The following is a 21,584-nucleotide window of genomic DNA, read 5'->3' as shown; positions in this document are numbered from 1 at the left end:
TCTGTTCTAGATCCTAAACTCTGGAACTCTCTCCCTTTGGAGCTCACTAGCCAATCCTCTTTAGCGGTCTTCAAAAAACACCTGCAGACCTGGCTTTTCTCCCAGGCATATTAGGGACTGCACCTTTTGTGGCTTCCTGGTTCATCTATCTGGTAATGTGGTCCTTTTGTTTGTTTGTCTGGCGCCTTGATGCCCCTTGGGGCTAAGTTTTGCGCGGTATGAAAATGCTATTCATTCATTCATTCAACACTAACGTGTTCCTTTCAGATTCTGTCTTTCAGATACTAGCTTTTTTGGCATAAGGATTTTCTCCAGTGTGGAGTTTCTCATGGTGAGATAGCGTTTTTCTCTGCAGCTTTTCTGGCATTCAGAACACTCATAAGGTTTTTCATCAATATGGAGAATCGCTTATGGTTAGTGAGGCTGTGCCTATCAGATAGGAATTTCTGGCATTCACTGCATTGGTAATGCTTTTTCCCTGTGTGCGTCTGCTCATGTAGAGTGAGATTGTGTTTAAAACTGATGCTTTCCTGGCACTAAAATATTTTGATGGTGTGTTTTCTTATGGCGCTTGAAATTATCTCTACCTCTAAATCTTTTCTGACATTTAGAGGACTGATAATTTTCTTCTCCAGTATGGATTCTCATATGTTTAGTGAGATTACATTTAAGGCTGAAACATTTTTGGCATTCAGAGCACTGATAAGGTATTTCCCCAGTGTGGGTTCTTATATGCTGAGTGAGACTGCCTTTTTTACTGAAACATATCTGGCATTCAGAGCACCTATATGTTTTTTTCCCCAGTGTGGGTTCTTATATGCTGAGTGAGACTGTTTTTTTCACTGAAACAATTGTGGCATTCAGAGCACCGATAAGGTTTTTCCCCAGTGTGGGTTCTTATATGAATAATGAGACTGTTTTTTTGGCAGAAATATTTTTGGCATTCAGAGCACTGAAATGGTTTTTCCCCAGTGTGGGTTCTTATATGCTGAGTGAGACTGTTTTTTTCACGGAAACATTTGTGGCATTCAGAGCACCGATAAGGTTTTTCTCCAGTGTGGGTTCTTATATGAATAATGAGACTGTTTTTTTGGCCGAAACATTTTTGGCATTCAGAGCACTGATAAGGTTTTTCCCTAGTGTGGGTTCTTATATGCTGAGTGAGATTGCTTTTTATCCTGAAACATTTGTCGCATTCAGTGCACTGATAAGGTTTTTCCCCAGTGTGGAATCGCATATGTGCAGTTAGAAGTGATTTAACATTGAAATCTTTTGGGCATTCAGAGCACTGATAAGGTTTTTCCCCCAGTGTGGAATCTCATATGCCCAGTTAGAAGTGATTTAAGTGTGAAATCTTTTGGGCATTCAGAGCACTGATAAGGTTTTTCCCCAGTGTGGGTTCTTATATGTTGAGAAAGAGTTCTTTTGTCTCTGAAACATTTCTGACATTCAGAGCATGGATAAGGTTTTTCCCCAGTGTGGGTTATTGAATGTTGAGAAAGACTTATTTTGTCTCGGAAATATTTCTGGCATTCAGAGCACTGATAAGGTTTTTCCCCAGTGTGGATTCTTGTATGTTGAATGAGTTTGCTTTTGTCAATGAAACATTTCTGGCATTCAGAGCACTGATAAGGTTTTTCCCCAGTGTGGGTTCTTGTATGCCGAGTGAGACAGTTTTTGACTCTGAAACATTTGTGGCATTCAGAGCACTGATAACGTTTTTCCCCAGTGTGGATCTTTGTATGCCGTGCGAGATTACGTTTTACACTGAAACATTTCTGACATTCAGAGCACTGATATGGATGTTCCACAGAATGGGTTATTGCATGTCGAGAAAGACTTTGTTGGTTACAAAACCTTTCCTGGCATTCAGAGCACTGATAAGGTTTTTCCCCAGTGTGGAATCTCACATGGGCAGTTAGAAGTGATTTAAGTTTGAAATGTTTTGGGCATTCAGAGCACTGATAAGGGTTTTCCCCAGTGTGGATTCTTGTACGTTCAGTGAGTCTGCTTTTGCAACTTAAACATTTCTGGCATTCCGTGCACTGATATGGTTTCTCTCCAGTGTGGGTTATTGTATGCCGAGTGAGACTGTTTTTGTAAATGAAACTTTTCTGGCATTCTGTGCACTGATGAGGTTTTTCCCCAGTGTGGGTTCTTGTATGCCGAGTCAGAGTGCTTTGATCACTGAAACGTTTCTGGCATTCAGAGCACTGATAACGTTTTTCCTTAGCCTTAGAGTGGTATCTTGTATGATGAGTGAGACTGCGTTTGTCTTTGAAACTTTTCTGGCAATTCGGGCACTGATAAGGTTTGTCCACAGAGTGGGTTATTGCATGTCGAGATAGACTCTGTTTGTTACAAAACCTTTTCTGGCATTCAGAGCACTGATAAGGGTTTTCCCCAGAGTGGATTCTCATATGTTCAGTGAAATAAGATTTACGGTTGAAACTTTTTTGGCATTCAGCGCACTGGTAAAGTTTTTCCACAGAGTGGGTTAATGCATGTAGATATAGACTCGCTTTGATACTAAACCTTTTCTGGCATTCAGAGCACTGATAAGGTTTTTCCCCAGTGTGGATTTGTATGTGATGTGTGAGCCTACTTTTTAAACTGAAACATTTCTGGCATTCAGAGCACTGGTAAGGTTTTTCGCCAGAGTGGATAAATACATGTCGAGAAAGACTTTGTTTGTTACAAAACCTTTTCTGGCATTCAGAGCACTGATAAGGTTTTTCCCCAGTGTGGATTCTCATATGCTCAGTGAGATAATATTTACTGCTGAAATTTTTTTGGCACTCTGAGCACTGAGAGAGGATTTTCCCAGTGTGCATTCTCTCAAATTCAGTGAGATGAGATTTATGGCTTAATCTTTTTTGGCACAGGTAACTTTTTCCCCAACTTGGGTTATTTTGCTTTGATTGAGGCAGGTTTGAACACTGAAATTGTTTTAACAGCCCGTGTTTTTAAAAGGTGTATTCCTAGAGTTAATATCTCTACATTTAGTTTTCTCTTGCTTATAAGCCACGGTAAGAGTGAACCCGATTTTAGAGTCGGGCTTGTTTAGATAATGTTCAGCATTTATCTCTAAAAGACATTGTGCGTAATCTTCTTAACACTTGCATTGAGCAAAATATGTCTGGATGCGGCCCTGTAACACATGTCGAAATGTTTGTAGCAGATAATAGTCTTTTGGTTGTAGCCTCTCTGGCAGCAACTTATTTTGTGACTGAAGTTTTTCTCAAATCTATTTGTATAGGTTCTTAGCAATGCAGTGATAAGGTGTTAGTCTGATATTTAATGATTAAACTGAGAAGTACCTTTTTGCACTGGCGTAAAGGCAGTAACTGAGAACATTAGAACGTGCACAGTACTATTGTGGATCATTAGGCGCAGAACATCAGTTCCTTTTACCCTTTCTATGTTTGGTGTAAGGTTAAGATTTGTAGTTCTGAAGACGAGGATTTATTTACATTAGCTATAGCGCAACGGTGCTCCTTTAATCCATTTTGATATTTAACAGTTTTACATATCATTCACGCACAGCAGATAATGTCGAGGCGATTTACATAGAATTACAGAACAGCACACAATAAAAAGAAAACAATCTGAGATGGTCATGAACACAATAAAGTGGTGAATTTTTAAGGTTTTCGCCAGAGTGAGCAGAGTGGGTCGAGGTGTTATATCCCGAGGCAGATAGTCTCAAACTTGCGTAACTGGTTAAAAACAGTTGTTGCACAAAGGTGATTTTCCAATCTTTTGGTTGTTAGCGTGTCAGCTTCGGAGACTTCTTTCAGTGTCTTTTCTTTGATGGTTTGCAGAAGAAACCTTTTGTTATATCTTTCTTTAATGCAGTGTGTGCTTCCTCTCTGGAATTACATGATGCTTTAGATCATGCGTGCTTTAGATGAACGTTATTCTGTCATGCTGAGGCAATTTGTCTTTCTGATAATATTTCAGATGAGGATGCTGTGATTGGTCTTTCTGGCATTATTTCTGATGCTGTGTGCACAGATATGACTTTGCTCTGGGTTAATGAAATGCAAAATTAGAGACTTCACTTACAGGTATAGTACTTTCCTCAGCTCCCACTTCCTCGCCACACCTAGATTTTGGAAATTGTTCAAACTTAGAATGCTGGATGTCCTTCAGTTTTTCAAAATAATCCTTCTTATGGCACTAACATTCAGTTGCTTAGTGCTAAATCTTGCTTTCTTCATCCGTAATTTCAATCACCTATAGTATAAAAATTAAATAGTTAATACATGTAGATTTCCCCAAAAATAATTTACAAGCCATATCAATGCAGAATTGCAGAATTTTGAAAATGTTCAGCTGTTCTTCAGACAGAGCAGAGTGTAGAATGGTAGCCTGAGAGTACTTGGATGTAGGAGTGAGGATTTGTAGAATTTATTAAGCTCACAAAGGATACATGTACCCTATGGACTTGTAACATAGAATCCCAAAGGCAGACATTAAAGTCATATGGACAGGCACCAAACAGATATTAAAAAAAGAATACTATTAATTAATTTTTAATGTAGATTTCTGGGACGGGAATTTCCCCTCCACGGACAACAGACGTTTCCCCTGCCCTGAGTTACCACCTACTTGTATCTGGTATCCTGACTTTTGAGCTCTGGACTCTGCCGCACGCAAATCTATTGTGTATTGCGAGGACTATGCCTAGACCTATCCCTCAACTATGGTTCAGAGTATGAATCAAGGGCAATGAAATTAAGGCGTACTTTCATGTGTTCATTTTGTTCCACCTGATTATCAGTTGTTAGGTTTTTCTGCACCCGGATGTACCGGGTGCAGAAAAAAAATAGGACATCCTTTTTTTCCAGACAGAAACATTTTACTGAAATGACGCACCAGACTCTGGGTGCAGCAGAAGCAGCCAAGAATGATGCTGTTTTTTTACTAACTGGGGAAACACACAATTCTTCCCTCTGTTAGAAAATACTTTCCTCTTCCCTCCCCTGCTTCACCCATCTACCCCCAACCAACCACATGCATATATCTACCACCTGCTTAAAACAAGTAAAAGCAGAAAAACACTATGAAATAGTGAATGGCATGTGGTTTGACAGGCAGAAGAATCTGTTCCTCGTGGCAACTCCCCAGTCCACGGCATCAAACTTGTAACTGAACTTTACTGGGATAAATCTACCACAAAACAATTACATGAGATTTTTCGGCCACTCCAGTACTGTGCAACCTCTAACAAGGGACTACGAGAGGTCTTGGACTGGTCCTGTGACCTGGAGGGTCACATCAAGTGTGCCCTTATTTAACCCCTTGCGTGCGGCCGCGTTTCCCCCTCCGGTGCTGAGCTCTAATGAAAACGGGCGTGGTCATGACGGAACGGTTCTGTCATGAGCTGACGGAACGGTTCCGTCATGAGCACAGCTCAGCCGTAGCTCATGACGGAACCGTTATGTCATGAGCACCGAAGGGGTTAAGGCAGAGTACTGTCATGGGTTTAACAGCTAGAGCGGTGGTGGCAATGCACCCTGTTGTAAGGATCAATAGCCTTATGATATCTTTGCATCATGGTCAGTGGAGTGGCGTCCTGCTGACACACTTATGTAATGCTCCATTTCTATGCCTGTGTCCAGACTTTGCGCTAACATCAAGAGCGTGTTTAGGGTGTTGGTATGCGTAGCATAGAAGCAATGTGAGAGTGCGACAGAGTAAACCGCATCTCCTGCCTGCCAGTTATGTGCACAAGTGGGACCATCTATCCCTCTTTTATACCCTAGTTCAAAGTCCTCTGTTACCCAGGAATAAAGTGCTCTACAAAGTACCCAGGTGCCTGCTGTGACACCAGGGATGGTAACAGCCTGATAGTCTATCTAAGTTGCAGGGACATCACCTGCAGGCTGAATTACTTAATGGAGAAGCTGGGTACCTGTCCTGAAGAACCTAGAAGTCTGCCTAGAAGCCTGCATGTCTGGTAAGAAAAGGAAGGGAGTTTGACTATCCAGCAGGAGGACAAGGTTGTCCGGGAAGAAGCAAGGTCCGACACATCCTCATTCTCTGTAGGGCGGGCCGGAAAGCAATCCAGCAGGACCAGCTAGTCTGAGGGACCCCGCCCCCCCCCAAGACTCTCCAAACAGTTCAAGGCAGAAAATAAAAGTCTACAACAACATGATTTTTGAGGCCCAGTAGGACGATTGTGTGATGCCAACAGGCCTGTTCAAGGTTTCACTTGTCAAATTCCTAACACAACAGGGTCTGAATCTATTGACTTCCTGTAGAGCCTGTGTTGGGCTTTTAGCTGCTGGATTTCTGAATACTCTGTGTCAGAAGCTCATGAGGGACTACAACTACTCCAGTGTCGAACACCCTGTCTGAGCTCACGCCTGTGGTCCAGCCGGCCACAGTGTGGGCTCAATTGCTGACGGTCGGGCCTCCAGAGGCGGCTGCACTTACCGACAGGCCAGGTGTGACTGCTACCTTGGGACTGCTTATCTTCAGGCAACTGCAAAGAAAAGACAGAGTGGGTGCCCTACTGAATGCAGCACTATATCCAGGACAAAAGCGCTCCACAAAAGCCTGCTGGTGGGTCACTGCTCTCTCGAGTCTTCGGGCGTACCATTCAAATGTCGGGAAACAGGAAAGAGACCCAGACAAGACTGACTCATCCTGTGAAAGGGTAAGACGCTTACAACAGAGCATACAAGCATTGGGGTGACTGGAATGACAGAACTGACCCTATACTATATTCATGATACTCCTAAATGCCCCTAAAGGGGAAGAGGGTATCAGAACCGGACGCACCAGTCTGCAGCACATGATAGTCTAGCATGCCTGCACCATCCTTTCACCCAGACTGTCCATAAATTTGATTTTAGAGCTGTTACGCACATAGCAGGGGGAATCTCAGACCATTCGCTGGTGGAGGTGCAACTCGATGGTCCGGTTGTGGACTTCATCCTACCCCCAGGGGTTGATCCGTGATATTTAAAAGACAAGACGTTCAAAGGTTGTATGAGAGATAGAGCAGAATTCTATTTTAAGGAGAATGGGCGGCCTGTTGAATCAGCTTGCATGCTATAGGGTGAATTCAAGGCAGTGATTCGAGGCCAGACACAAGCCTTGATTGGGAGAATGTCGACGGAACGTAAATTGAAGTGCGAGGCTCAGAACAAGGAATGTGCTTTCCTGGAGGTTCGCTTGGCAAGTGGGGAATCAGTTTCTCTCCCATTGCACCATCAACTGAAGCAGCATACATTAAAAGCACTAATGGAAAATAGCGTGCACTAAAGCGCTGGCTACCCAGCATTGTCTATATGATGTCGGTGATAAAGCCAATGAGTTGCTTACATGGTAAGAGAGACCAGACAAAGGACGGAACTGGATCCTTGAGGACACTGACAACAAGGGGACAGAAACACTGGGAGAGACTTCCTGAAAGACCTGACCCTGCCAATGCTAACAAATAAGGACCTAGACGCACTAGACCAAGACCTGACAGTAGACTAAATAAATTAGACATTAGGAACCTTGCAAAAAGGGCAAGCGACGGGACCTGATGAGCTCCCTTTAGAATTATATAAAAGCATGGTGGATAAAATCAGGGAGTACCTCCAGAGTATATGAAAATAAGGGTGTCTCCCGGAGGACCACAGAACGTCTGAGGTGGCGGTCATCCCAAAAAGGACGAACCAGCAACTGAGTGTGGGTCTTATTGACTTATCTCCCTGCTTAATTTTGAGACTAAGGTCCTTGAATAGGCCCCGGCGATCTGCCTGCGAACAGTAGCTTTATGCCACACCAGGGAACGTGCTTAAATCTCTGACACCTTAATGGATTACTACACGCAACAGGGGATTCCTTTGCTGAACCAGTGGCACTGCTGTCAAGCTCTTGAATGCTGCCCCTCTAGAGTGCATGCACGTCAATAACACAGTCTCCCGAGTCTTTGCCGTCCGACAGGGATATTCCTTGTCTCCTATGCTCTTCACACATGCGTGGGTTCGCCAGGACCTCTCATATGGGGTATTCCAGTTGATCAAGAGTGGGATGAGAGAATCTCCGTCTACGGTGATGTTTTGCTGTAGGACACGTAATCAGCCTTCTCGAGTGAACAAATCCTACAAATCTTTCACATATTTGGAGATTATTAAAGATATAAGATCAATTGGAAGACGTCCTTAATATTCCTGCTGGTGGCAGGGACCCTGCGGCTGCACTCTAGGTGCACAGTTTGGGTGGCACTACATGGCTTTAAATATTTGGTTGTGGTCATTACAAGAGAGCACAGGCAGGAACATATTCCCGAAATTAGACCGGCTTCGCTGGGATGCCCCACACATGTGGGCGCTCCCGCTCTCCTTACTGGGCCGAGTGGCCCTATTTAAAGTGATGACCCTCCAGGGTTTCCTGTACATCGTGCAAAAAACATCCTTTAAGATCCCACCAGACATTTTCTTTTAAAAGGTAGACTGAGAACTTTGGCTCCTGTTGTGGGATGGTGGCACTTCGCACTGAGTAAGATGCAGAGGGGAGTTTAAGGTGGACTGGCGGTCCGGAGCATTCGCAAGTATTATTGGGCCACGCAGCTGGTGGCAGTCAACAACTGGGTTTTTGCGGACTGTGAGGATCCTGCTTACCGGGTAGATAGATTGGCCATGGGCAAGAGAGGTTACCCCACGCCGTGCTGTATCGAAGAAAGTATGAGTGCACCCTACCTACTCATATCCATAAAGTGGTAAGGGTGTGAAGAGAGGCTACCAAGTGTTTAGGCTGAGAAGGTAAGCTGACTGAAATTACTCCACTGTAGGATGGTGATCTCTTAAGTGCAGTGGGAGGATTGCAGGGCTTTACAAAATGGGGATTGATTAGCTTAGAACGGCCGGGCGATGTGTGGAGGAGACAGGCACTTGTGTCCTTCACAATCCTACAACAAAGGTATATTAGGTGACTAAAGATGGTTCTGACATTTGCAGGTGGGTCACGCTCTGCAAGGTCACATATGGAAAGGGGGGAAGTTGCCTGATGCATCCCCAATGGAGGACCAGCTGCTAACTAATCCCCAACCGAAAAAGCAATCTCGACCATCTATAGGAAGTTGATCTACAATTCTCTGGATCCCTTGGGGATGTTTCCAGGCGGCCATTCAGCAACTTTTGTTCCAAATCTGGAGTTGATTTTTAAAAACCAATAACTAATCACCCTCACACTCTTGGAACTTTCTCCCTGATTAATTTTCTCCCAGGAAGTGGGATTCATTTAAAAACAAATTCTCATCACGACTGCCAGGTATTCCCTGGTGGTCCTGAATAAGAGAAACATATATCAGACAGCCTGATCTAGAGAGGAAGGGCCGTCCAATGTATTTACATCAATGCCACTCAAGTAAGGCTGGACACATAACAATCCAGCTGACTTGCATTAGGTCAGGCAGACCATCGGTTTGTTGGACAGGATACTCCATCACGCTTGTGCAGGATTACCCTGCTCACCAAACTCTAAATCAAGACCTTTATCTTGTCTGTGCTATGCATGTATCTCTAGTTCTGCTTCATTATGTCCATCAGTCTTTGTATTAGTTACTTGTTATTGAGGCGTGTGTGTTTAGTACAGCGTAATCTTACGGTGTGTGTGTGGGTTTATTTTTACCCTGCGGTTTAATCTGCACTTGTTGTTTATGCGGTGTTATCACACCCTTGTAATTATAAAAAGTATGTTACAGGCAGCCAGGTGTCTCTTGCCCGTGACTTCTGCGGAAGTAATGGTGCACAGTTAACAGCAGCAACATTGCAAAGTGTCAAGAGCCTGATTTAGAGTTTGCTGGCAGGGTTAGTTAGACACAAACGTGATGGATATCCTGGCCGCCGTATTACAAGCACCACTGAATATAATATATGAGAGCCTCATTTCTTTCTTTCGTACTTTCTATTTCCCTTGTTTTTATTATCTTTACTAGCTGTACCCGGCCACGCGTTGCTGTGGCTCAGTCTGGTTAAATGGAAAAGAAAGAAAAGAGTAAACGCACGTTTCTAATATGCTTGTGGGTATACAATATTTGTTGTTGTTCCATTGTCTGTGCAGATGTAGAGATTGTCTGGTTTGCCGACTCCAGAACACGCAACATATAATTGTCCCTGTGAGAAGCAATCCGTGTCTAGATCTAAACCGCACAATTCTAAAGATTGGCCCTGAGCTTTTTTTTAAAAATGTTTTTAAAGAAACTGTTTTGAAAAACACAGTTTGTAGTACATGTATCATAGCAAGTACTCATGTTTTTTTTGCTGCTTGTTATCCAGTTTTTACCGATATCAATTTGATACATGTTTAAATCACATCACATCAGTTAATATAACAGAAACAAACAGTACAGATGGTAGCTTTTGGGCGCATCCTTAATATATAACATGTAACAGAACCGCAGGTCGCGGTTGCATCGTGTTCTTTTAAATTATGTTGCAAACTGAACCAACTCCTCCCCCCTTCCTCCACCCACTTCACGGTCTGCCATCCTGACACCAACTGTCCATCCTAATATATGTAGACTATTGTCTCTATGCGTCCCTTGTAGTTGTTGCGCATCAACCAAATCGATAGGGTCTGTTCGGGCTTTCGATTAAAACACGCACGTATTCGACACGCACGTATTTGAATCCAACGTTGTGTATATAAAAACACGCCCGTTTTCGAATCCAACGTTGTGTCAAAATTTCAAAGCAATCGGTGGAGTACTTTCGGAGATTTGAGATTTTGAACAACAAACAGATACATTTTTATTTATATAGATAGATTTTACTTTTTTTTATCCTCTTTCTTTTTCTGTTTCTCTCTATTCCTGGCTTATCTTTAATTCATTTCTTAATTTAAGAATGCTTAGCCTCCTAAAGCATTTTATTAATTCATTTTAATTTCTTCTTTCCTGTCATGGGGATGACTGCACAGATATCCTTACAAGTAGGATCTTTTGAATTCTGCATGAACCTATTTACTAATGGTCCTAGTTGAAGGTGTCATTTAGAAGTTAATTATATGTTTCTTATGTGTGGTAGGGTGGGTATGTGTGAGAATGTGTGTGAGTGAGAGAGTGTGTGTGTCTATGTTATGTTATGTTATTTGTACTTGTAAAGCGCACTGCTACCCTAGGATGTCCTGCCGCTGAGTACTGGTGACCTGGGGAGCATCAGCTGTTTAGTGGGAGAAGATTCATGTTTTCAAACCCTTTCGAAAAGAAAAAAGGTTTAGCACATTTCTGAGAGGGAACGGAAGTTCATTCCATGCTTTGGAGGCACAGTGGAGAAAACTTCTGCCTCCCCAATTAGTTTTCTTAAAGTTGGAGGTTTGGACTAATTTGGATCCGGAGGAACGTAGGAACATACCATGTAAATCTGGTTTTAAGAAACTCCGGACCAATCCTATTAATGGCCCGAAAGACGACACAAAGTGCCTTGAAGCGTGATATAAGTGGAACTGGGAGCAAATGCAGTTCTTAAGTTCTCCTTTGACCAAAGCAACCCTACGGGTTCCCGTCAGCATTCTCGCTGCCGCGTTCTGGACCAGTTGCAACTTGTTCATATGTTGTTTCTGAACATTAAGATAGAGGCTGTTGCAATAGTCCAGACGGGACATAATGAGTGCAGTGACAACCGTCCTTAGGTTGTCTGCCGATAGGAAGAACTTCATTTTTTTGCTAAAGTTGCCTGATTCACTTGGTCCCCTATGGTGAATTTGTTATCCACCATGACTCCCAAATTCTTAGCTTTCCTAGAGAGTGTAGGGCACGATCCCAGATCCTCCGGCCACCAGTCCGGGGTCCAGACCCAGGGATTATTGCCAAATTTTAACACCTCAATTTTAGCCGAGTTGAGTTTTAAACGGTTGGACGACATCCAGGTGGAAATAGAGCTCATGCAATTATAGAACCTCTCCCCCGCCTCCCTTTCCGCTCCCTCTGTCAGCGATAGCACAATTTGTGTGTCATCAGCATAGGAGGTGACCAGGAAACCAAACGACTGGATGACACTGGCCAGGTGTACCACGTAGATGTTAAAAAGCGTAGGGCTCAACGCCGAGCCCTGTGGCACCCTGCCGAGCCCTGTTGCCATCTAAATCTACCGTCTGACAGGAAGGAATGTAGCAGTTTCCATGCTGAGCCCTTCACACCAATATCAGAGAGCCTGTTCAGCAGGACCTTACGGTGGACCGTATCAAAGGCCGCGGATAGGCCCAGGAGGATTAAGATGGCATTACCTACCCTATCCACGGCTTCTCTGATTTCCTCGGTTGATTTTATTAAAGTCAGTTCCGTACTGTGAAAAGCTCTAAACCCATATTGCGATGCGTCCAAGGAGTTATTGGCAGAGATAAAGTTGCTGATTTGGCTATTTATTTCTTTTTCCAGTAATTTGGCAGGTAGTGGAAGCCTAGAGATAGGGCAATAATTATTCGGGTACTTAGGGCCAAGAGATTACTTCTTTAGAAGAGGAAGCACAGAGCCTTTTTCCAATTTTTGGGAAAAATTCCGGACCGTAAAACTGCATTAAGCAGGGGTGTGAGCCGTTCCAAAAGTTTCCGGAATTTGCTTACCAATTCCAGCAGGACACGGATCACTAGGGGCACCCGATTTTAGCATAGACAACAATTTGACCAAATCTGCTTTCTCAATTGGGGTTAAATGCTCCAGTAGTTCTGCCGGGGCACCTAAACTTCATGATCTGTTAGATTGAAATCAGTCTGAGTATCATTGATTAGACCATCGAGTGAGGTAAAAATTGTTTCTACTTTACTTTTTAAAAAGCCAGCTATTTTATTACAAAATTCTGCATCCCCCTGTTTCTTTGGAGTGGCGGGGTTAGCTAGTTTAGAAAAATCATTCCACTTTTAAAAAAGCCTTCCTTGGAGTCATCGGACCCGAGTAACATCCGTCCAATTTCCCAGCTTCCTTTTCTGGCTAAGGTTACTGAGGCATATGTGAACTCAGTCCTGGCACAATCTGTCGAGCATTTCAAGTGATGGCGCCACCGTTTCATTCTCACATACATGCTATTAAACACGGGGTTCCTCAGGGCTCTATATTGAGCCCTGCACTTTTTAACATCTTTGTACAGCCCCTAGCCCTGCTGGCAAAAAGCAGAGGGTTGTCATTGGTTTCATACGCCGATGACACCCAGCTAGTCATCACTTTTTTCGAGGAACTGCCAAGACAATCTCATCACATTGAAAGAGGACTTGGTAGCTATCTCTGACTGGATGGCAGCTAGTTGTTTACAGCTGAATGCTGCCAAGTCAGAAATTCTAGTGCTGGGTAGAGACAGCTCCTAATATTTAGGCGTCAACAAGTCCTGTATTGTCCGCCTGCAGAGAATCCAGAACCCAGCAGCTCGCGCCCTGCTAGCTTTGCCCAGATCTTGCTCAGTCTCGCACCTTCTGCCTAAAATTGCACTGGCTACCGATAGCGAAAAGAATCCAGTTTAAGTCTTTGTGTGTGGCTCACAAAATATTGACCTACCAAGGACCGCAGATTTTGGCGAATCTGCTGGCCCATTATGTACCGGACTGCCTTTTGCTTTCGGCTAATGCGGGCTTGGTTTGCACTTCCCGTTTTCTCAGAGCTAGAGCGGGCGGTTGATCATTTAAAGTTCATGGTATTTTGTAACAAGAAGTACTCTTTTTTAGCTTCCAAAAGAGCTTGCTTGTAACTGGAAATACAAGTTTTTAAATTCTCCTCTGCTTTGTCATAAAATTTTCGCCAATTCACCTCTGCAGGAGAGGCCCATTTGGGAGTCCACTTTTTGTGAGAAACAAGCTGATCACAGGCATCCAAAAGCCAATTATTATAAATGGTCGTGGCCTCCTCCACATCCAGCGGGAGCTGGTACATCGAGTTTTCCAAGATATTTCCCAGTCCTTCCACATCCAGCTTGTCTGAGTGTCTCAGGTATTCCGGTCACTAAATCCACAATTATAGTTGTCCGTAGGCACCAGGATCTGGTCTAAATCAGGATTTGTACGTCAGGCTGGCCGGGAGCTGCGGGAGACTACGTCCTGATGGCCATGTTGCTTGGCCATGCCCCCATACATGTCAATATTGACTGGAACAGGTTGGCAGTCAAGTTGACCTCTGGTTTTGAATATTAGCAGGATTTAAGGTACAGGGGTCACTACTGACTGGAGTTACTTAGCAGGATAATAGGTCTCAGGGAGCCAATACTGACTGAAGCTGGTTAGTATGATCACTAGTCCTCACAGACTCCTCACATTCCTCTCGAGAGAAGATCCTGCCTCCTACTCATTAGTGTCGTTTCAGTAACTGTTTCTATCATGTGTTCAGGTTTCATTGTCTTGTATTAGGAGAAAAGTGTATAAAAATACATTGTGTAGCATTAGCATTATATTCTCCAACTTGCTTTAGGGTGGATGCTCTCGTCCATTGCAAAGACAATTGTCACTTGTTAGTTTGCTTGGCCTTTTGCTATTTTTGCATTAAATGTATGATAGATTTGTTGGCCTCCCAGTGTGTTGTGATTTATTTTACATATCACAAGAGATGACGAGGAAAATGACAGTCCAGTATACACATTCTTCATATAAATCAACTCACAGTATACTGTTCTGGAGGTTCAGTCCCACAGACATTATCTCTAACTGAACGCGGGAACCCTAGGAAGCAGGTGCTTTTCAAACCAGTTTCCCTCTGATGCGGCGTCTGTCCTCGTTATTGGATAAGTCAATATGTCCTGAATTTTAGGAGGGTTACCGTATCTAGTGCACCCTGTTAGGCAGTGCTCACCTGTGGTAGTAAGATGTTAATAGGCACCTTATCACCTATGCACGGTGCAGGGCTTTGAGTTACAGAGCTCCTCACGCTGTGAAGAAGATTAGGTCACATTTACCCATTTTCCCATACTTGGTCCTGATGAAATGCCAACAGATTGCTCCATGACTACACAAGGCATGAAAAACGTTGACCTGAAGTATAGACCCCAGCTTACCAGCAGGCTTATAGGTGATCGACACTTTCACACAGTGATAGGGGTCATTAGTTCCTCAATTTCTCTGCTACTGTTTTTAATCTCAACATGGACCAGGTAGATCACATTAACTATATTGTGGCAACTGGTCGATAGTTGATCTTATATTCAGACTTCACTAATCTCACATCTTATGACACAACATCTTCCGTCCTACTATGCTCATCCGTCATACTTAGTAAAAGATCTCTGACAAAGTGCGCTCTTGTGCTGCCCGCCAGGCATTGTAGCGCGGCCTGGTGAGGAGTATAGCCCAATGATGAAGCATGTCACCTTCAGGTGAGTGAAGGCAACTTGTCTTAAAAGCACATGCTTCCTAGGGTGTCTGCGTTCAGTTACAGATAATGTCTCTGGGACTGAACCTCCGGAACAGTATACTGTGATTTGATTGTGTTTTATTTTAACAAATGTACATAGCAGATATTGGTCCTTCCTTCTTTCACAAACATGATCGGATACCTGCCTCGGAGCGCACTTCTTACAGACGAGTATGGGGTTATCATGTTGCTGCTACAAGCTCCTTACCTGTGCGAGTTATCGGGAACGATGCAGGGCCAGACCGAAAGCAGCCACACGTGGAGATCAATTACAAATACTGAAGAATGAACAGAGCTTCCAAGCTGGTGACCATTACTTAATTGACCTTGAAAATAAGAGACATGTTTTTAGTATTCTGGTGACTCATGACCATAAAAAACAAAGGTTATAAATTCAATATTGTGTCAAATACTTAAAAAGTGGAACTGGATGTGCTGAATCGGATGTTGTCCCAGGTCATGCGTGACACCTTCCACCACTATTGCTTATGGGACTTGTAGTTTGGTTTTCCTCATTAAAAGGATGGGCTCTAAAGTCCCAGTGTTCTAAGCGATGTTGGTCAAAATCAGAGGCCTGAGTGAGGGTGAAGCATGACATGGCTCTGCTTAGCAGTGAGATGAACGATAGTTCCTCAGCCCTTCCATTCTTTGACAGACAGAGCCTGGTCAGCCGCTTATATTTTTTTGCAATGGGAAAGAAACTTTTATTGCAGCTTCTGTCCTCTGAAGAGATAAAACCCCTGGGCGTGTTTAATTGACTTCTGACAAACATGAACAATCAAGAACATGAGTTTCTGGAAAACTATCAAGCACCCAATCAGAATCAGCCGCCCTTCACACCCAGGAGTTCTTGAGGCTTTGGAGAGGGTGAATTGCACGTGGCATAAGAGGAACACCACATCGACTCAAAGCTCACTTCTCAGGGATGTACTGAACAGCCAGCCTCATGGCACACTTAGACAGCTCTTCACCTCCTCCTCCTCAAACTGTTGACCAGCTATCAGGGCAAATGAGCCTGCAGCAAAGCATTGCTGGCTTGGTTCCACACCGGACCAGGCAAGGTGGTCAACTTCATACTCCTCCAAGTCAGCAAGCACTCTGATCGAGCCAGTCCTAACCCCACATGGATGTTCCCCATCACAACTATTTTAATGGTACTAAGTTATGTTTCTGCTAAATGTATGAGTCAAAAAGTGAAAGATTTAACTAGGAAATGCTGAAAGAGAAATCATGACATTTTTCAATATTTCTGAGTCTGCCACAGTACACAGGAGCATTATTTCTCCAGTATTGAATCTTTCATAGGTTCACATGCTTGTATCTTCCCCGTCGTCATGGTGGGAGTCTCACGGTAACAGAATGACCAAAGCAGTATCATAGAGAAGAGAAAACTGCATAGATAAGCCCATAGGGCCTGAAACTATTTGGTAACCAGACCTCCTAGTTGTTTGGTCCAAAACTCAGCCAATCAGCACCCATGCCCTGACATCACACTCCCCAACAGAACCTTCCTGCCTCAGATTTCCAACCGCCTTCGTGTGAGAAAGGGGTCTCCCTGAGCTCTGCTCAGTTTGTTTGTTCCAGTGTGAACTTTTGACCTTTCTAACTGAATTCTTTCTGGATATAAGGTATTGTGATCTATCTTTTTACCTTATAATGGCTTAAAGCTCAAAGAAGAGGCTTTTCAGGCCTTGCCGATCCTGTGGGAAAGCTAGGCTTTTTTCTGAAGACCCACATAAGGACTGCTTATACTGCCTTCATCCCAAGCATGTTGCTAAGGACTGTAAATACTGCAGAACTTTCTCTGCCAAAACCTTACGGGGACAGAGAAGCTTGCCTTCTGTTGTGGCTTCAAAAGAAGAAGGCCACCTCAGATTCTGATTCTGGAGAGGAATCCTCAAGTCAGCCTCCCAAAAAGAGGTAAACTTCTCATTTTGAGGAGGTGGTGGATCCTAAAAAGGGTAAAAAGAATGGAAAGGAGGCGTCATCTCTTCCTCCTACTCCCTTGAAGAAGCCGTCTAGTCTAAAAGGAGCATCTTCTGCTCCGTCGACCAGTTCTATGGTGTCTCCTGTTAAGATTGTGGTGAAACCGTCGACGACTCCGTCGACCACTACAGTGTCGATGACGACCATTCCGACGGCGACGACTGGGATCAAATCTATACTGTCGACGACGACGACTACGCCGTCGAGACCAGCTACCCCGTCGACGAGGCAATCTTACTCGACGACCACATCGTCGACAACAGGATCGATGACGAAGCCGTCGACGACCTCCTCGTCGACAGTAATTCCGTCGACGATTACCCAGTCGACGACAGCTCCGTCGCCGATGAATATAGTGTCAACTGCGAAGGCTTTTAAATCTCCGCAGTCGAAGACAGTGATCTCTTTAAGATCTTTTCAATCGTCAACGGGATCGCCGACGATTAGGAAGTCATCAGAATTTATGGCATGGACAAAGATATCCCCTCTGCCTCCATCCACATTACTGGAGCAGGATTCTGAGGATGAGGAAGCTTCTGGAGTGGCATATAGTCCTTCTCAGCTTCACATTAAGAGCCAAGACACGGATGAAGAGCGAGTTTTTTCTTTTAAAGATACTGCTCAATCCAAATCTTCGAGATATGAATCTTTTCAGGAACCTTGTGACTATGATGAAGAGGAGCAGCAGGAGGAAGCAAGAGAGGAATCAGTCTCGCTACCAGGATAACTTGCTGCTTTTAAAATTATAGCGCACCTACTTTGTTTGCTGGCACCTTCAGCTCAAGCGTTCTGTGCAGCGGAGCTAGCGCTGTCACAGAGGCTGTATTTACTCTATCTCTGCCGCCATTGACGGCGTGCAGCGAGGCCACGCCCACTTCGAGGCCCTGCCCCCCGCCCTGTGTATATAAGCGCTGAATGCGAGCGCTGTGTGCATGAGTCACTTTCCCTCTTGAGGCAAAGAAGCCAGGAGACAGATTTACTATTTTTTAACCTTTGTGTCACTGATAACTTCTTGCTTTTAAAATTATAGCGCACCTACTTTGTTTGCTGGCACCTTCAGCTCGAGCGTTCTGTGCAGCGGAGCTAGCGCTGTCACAGAGGCTGTATTTACTCTATCTATGCCGCCATTGACGGCGTGCAGCGAGGCCACGCCCACTTCTAGGCCACGCCCCCCTGCCTCTCTTAGCCCCCATAAAACATGTGCTTTCACCGGACGCGCAGCGGACGGGCGCAGCGGGCGCGCCGTTTGCGCGCCGAAGGCGCGCCTAAGGCAAGCCCGTCTTCGCCCGTCCTCGCCAAGTCATCGCCTCTCGCCAGTCCCCCTGGCCGGACATCATCAGTACCCCGTCACTATGACAGGGACAACTACTTGCATATAACCTGGTAAGTCCCTGTGTCCACCTAACAGGTACGCTTGGTCAAACATGCCTCAAATGTAATAGCTGTAACTTTACTACTGCTACCCCCCACCGCATCCGACAACTCCAGAACTCACCTATAATTATTCCTATTACGGTCCTGCATCTCAATGTTAGGTCACTCTCCAAACACTATTCCGAAGTTAACACCCTCTTACTGGATGAAAACCCGGATATTCTGTTCCTCTGTGAAACCTGGTTACGTGATGACATCTCTGTCATACCTAATCTTACGCTTCCAGATGAATACCATATGCTTAATCTGAATAGAGATGGGAGAGGTGGAGGCATTGCTGTCATCTACAAGAAAATGTATACTTGCACATTCACCAAAGAATAACTTACTAACTGTGAATGTGCTTACTTCAAAATCAATATTAACCCTAACTTCACTATGTCAGGTCTCTATATTTATCGTCCTCCAGGACCTGCCTCAAAATTCATTGAAGCTCTTCTTGAGACAGCTAACTCGTTAGTGACTAAAACAGCGAACTTTACCATATTAGGTGACCTCAATCTTCATTTTGATCTACCTAATGACCCTACGATCAAAAGTCTTCTTGCTGACCTCTCCGCCTTGCAACTCAACCCCCTGATCCACACTTCTACGCATTTAGCTGGACACACCTTAGACCCAGTATTCACTAACATCGAAGAGGCTAAAACTGAGGTGCCCCTTCCAATGGGATGGACTGATCATCACCTCATTAAATTGACTATTCTAATCAATAAAACTACGTACAAAAACGCACCAGTCCAACGGCTAAAAAAACCATGGCACAAACTTTCCACTAGTGATCTTCAGGCCACTCTTGGGGAAATCCATCTTGAGAATAACTCAGACATTGACTCAGTCTACAGTAGATTCCATAGCTGGATCACGGGAGGACTTGATACTCTCATTCCAGCGAAGTGGACGAAAGGACGTAGTACACCGACTAACCCTTGGTATAATGACATCCTTAAAGCCATGCGCAAAGACTGTAAAAGAGCTGAGCGTCTATGGAGAAAAGAATACAACAACGAAGACAAAAGTAATTATCCAGCTAAACAAAAATTGTACCACAAAGCCATCCGTGGAGCACGATCCGCCTTCTATGCTGAAAAAATCAACTCGAGTGCCACTCCCGCCAAAGAAATCTTTAAGCTTGTTAAAGAACTCCAGAGCTGTAAATCCCCCTCCCCCAATATCTCCACTGCCCAACAATGTGAGGAGCTTGCCACGTTTTTCGTCGCTAAAGTACAAAAGATCTACAGCTCCTTCCCACAACACTCCCCTAATCGTGTCAATTGCACTAACCTCCACCCTTACGGCACAATTATGACCAACATTCCAGCAATATCCGTTGACAACCTCATCAAAATGTGTCGTAAAATTAAAATTGGTTCCCCTTCAGACCCCATGCGTCCGGCACAATTTCTGGAGTCTCTTGACTTCTTCCTACCTTCCCTGGCCTCTGTTCTCAATCTCTCCTTCTCTTCAGCCACAGTACCATCTGCATGGAAGCAAGCTTGGGTTTCACCTATCATCAAGAAACCCTCCCTAGATCCTACCAAACTGGAAAACTTCCGACCGATCTCGCTGCTTCCATGGCTGGCTAAACTTGCTGAAGCCCATGTTAATAGTGTACTGTCCCAACATATGGTCCAGAATAACATCCTGGACCCATCCCAAAATGGGTTCAGACCGGGCCATAGTACGGAGTCTGCTCTTTTGGCCACTACCGAGTATCTCCGGACGGTCCTAGATGCCGGTCAAAGCGCTGCGCTGATTCTTCTTGATCTCAGCGCGGCCTTTGACACGGTGTCTCATGACATCCTTCTTGATCGTCTGGAGACATTCGGAGTATCTGGCCTGGCTCTAGGGTGGTTCCATTCTTTCCTTAAAGACAGATCCTTCCGGGTCTCAGCACCCCCTTTTCTATCGAAATCTCATCCAATTGCACAGGGAGTTCCGCAGGGCTCTGCGTTGAGCCCATCTCTTTTTAATCTTTATGTGCAACCTCTTGCAACAGTGGCTAAAGAGTGGGGTCTGACACTGGTGTCGTACGCCGACGACACACAGTTGGCCATTATTCTTACGGAAGGCCCCTCCATCTCGGCTGCTAGATTCAAAAATGGTCTCTCGGCAGTTGCCCAATGGTTGACGGACAACTGTTTACAGCTTAATGCTGGAAAAACAGAAGGGCTACTCCTTGGTAAGAACACCAGCCATTGGAATGAGCACTGGTGGCCGTCTTCCTTGGGCACCATACCACCTCCCAAATCCCTAGTTAAAAATCTAGGAGTGTGGATGGATGCCTCACTTAACTATCAGACCCACACCAAAAAAGTCGCCGGCACGTGCATCGGCTTGCTGAGAAATCTCAGCCATATACTGGGCTTTTTTGATGCTAAAATCCGCCAGCTTATTATACAAGCAACCATCCTCTCGCGTCTTGACTACGCCAATGTTCTCCTTTTAGGTGCTAACAAAGGAGAGATAGCACGGCTGCAACGTGTACAAAACTCCGCGGCGAGAGCCCTGGTCGGCCTTCCACGTAGATGCTCAGCCAGAGCTACCATTCGCAAACTACATTGGCTACCTGTTGACGCTAGAATTAAATTCAAAACCCTAATCATGACTTTTAAAATCCTTAAATTGGACAGTCCCACACTGCTCCGACCCCTCCTCACCCCTTATGTCCCATCGCGCATTCTGCGATCATCTAATCAACATCTTTTATGTGTTCCTCGCACTAAACTCTGCCGCATGGGCGGCCGCTCCTTTAGGGTTTTGGGAGCCAAGTTATGGAACGAATTACCCCTTAACATTCGCTCTTTAGAGAGCTTGTCTGCCTTCCGGAAAGCTA

At 44.5% G+C, this 21,584-nt stretch overlaps 1 long non-coding RNA gene across 1 annotated transcript in view; it reads right to left on the bottom strand.

Moving 5' to 3' along the window:
- Positions 1 to 3,278: 3,278 nt before the first annotated feature.
- LOC144808007 (uncharacterized) overlaps positions 3,279 to 21,584 on the bottom strand; it is an 85,472-nt gene continuing 67,166 nt past the window's right edge. Inside the window, exons 3-4 of the long non-coding RNA XR_013606562.1 lie at positions 15,537 to 15,654; positions 3,279 to 4,239 (exon numbers count right to left, since the gene is read on the bottom strand). This is a non-coding gene — a long non-coding RNA (uncharacterized LOC144808007). The remainder of the gene's footprint in view (positions 4,240 to 15,536; positions 15,655 to 21,584) is intronic.

The sequence above is a fragment of the Lissotriton helveticus genome, chromosome 1_2 (assembly GCF_964261635.1).
Source record: "Lissotriton helveticus chromosome 1_2, aLisHel1.1, whole genome shotgun sequence".
Taxonomy (NCBI): domain Eukaryota; kingdom Metazoa; phylum Chordata; class Amphibia; order Caudata; family Salamandridae; genus Lissotriton; species Lissotriton helveticus.
The sequence above is the reverse complement of the archived record's forward strand: the minus strand, read 5'-3'. Positions and strand labels throughout refer to the sequence as shown.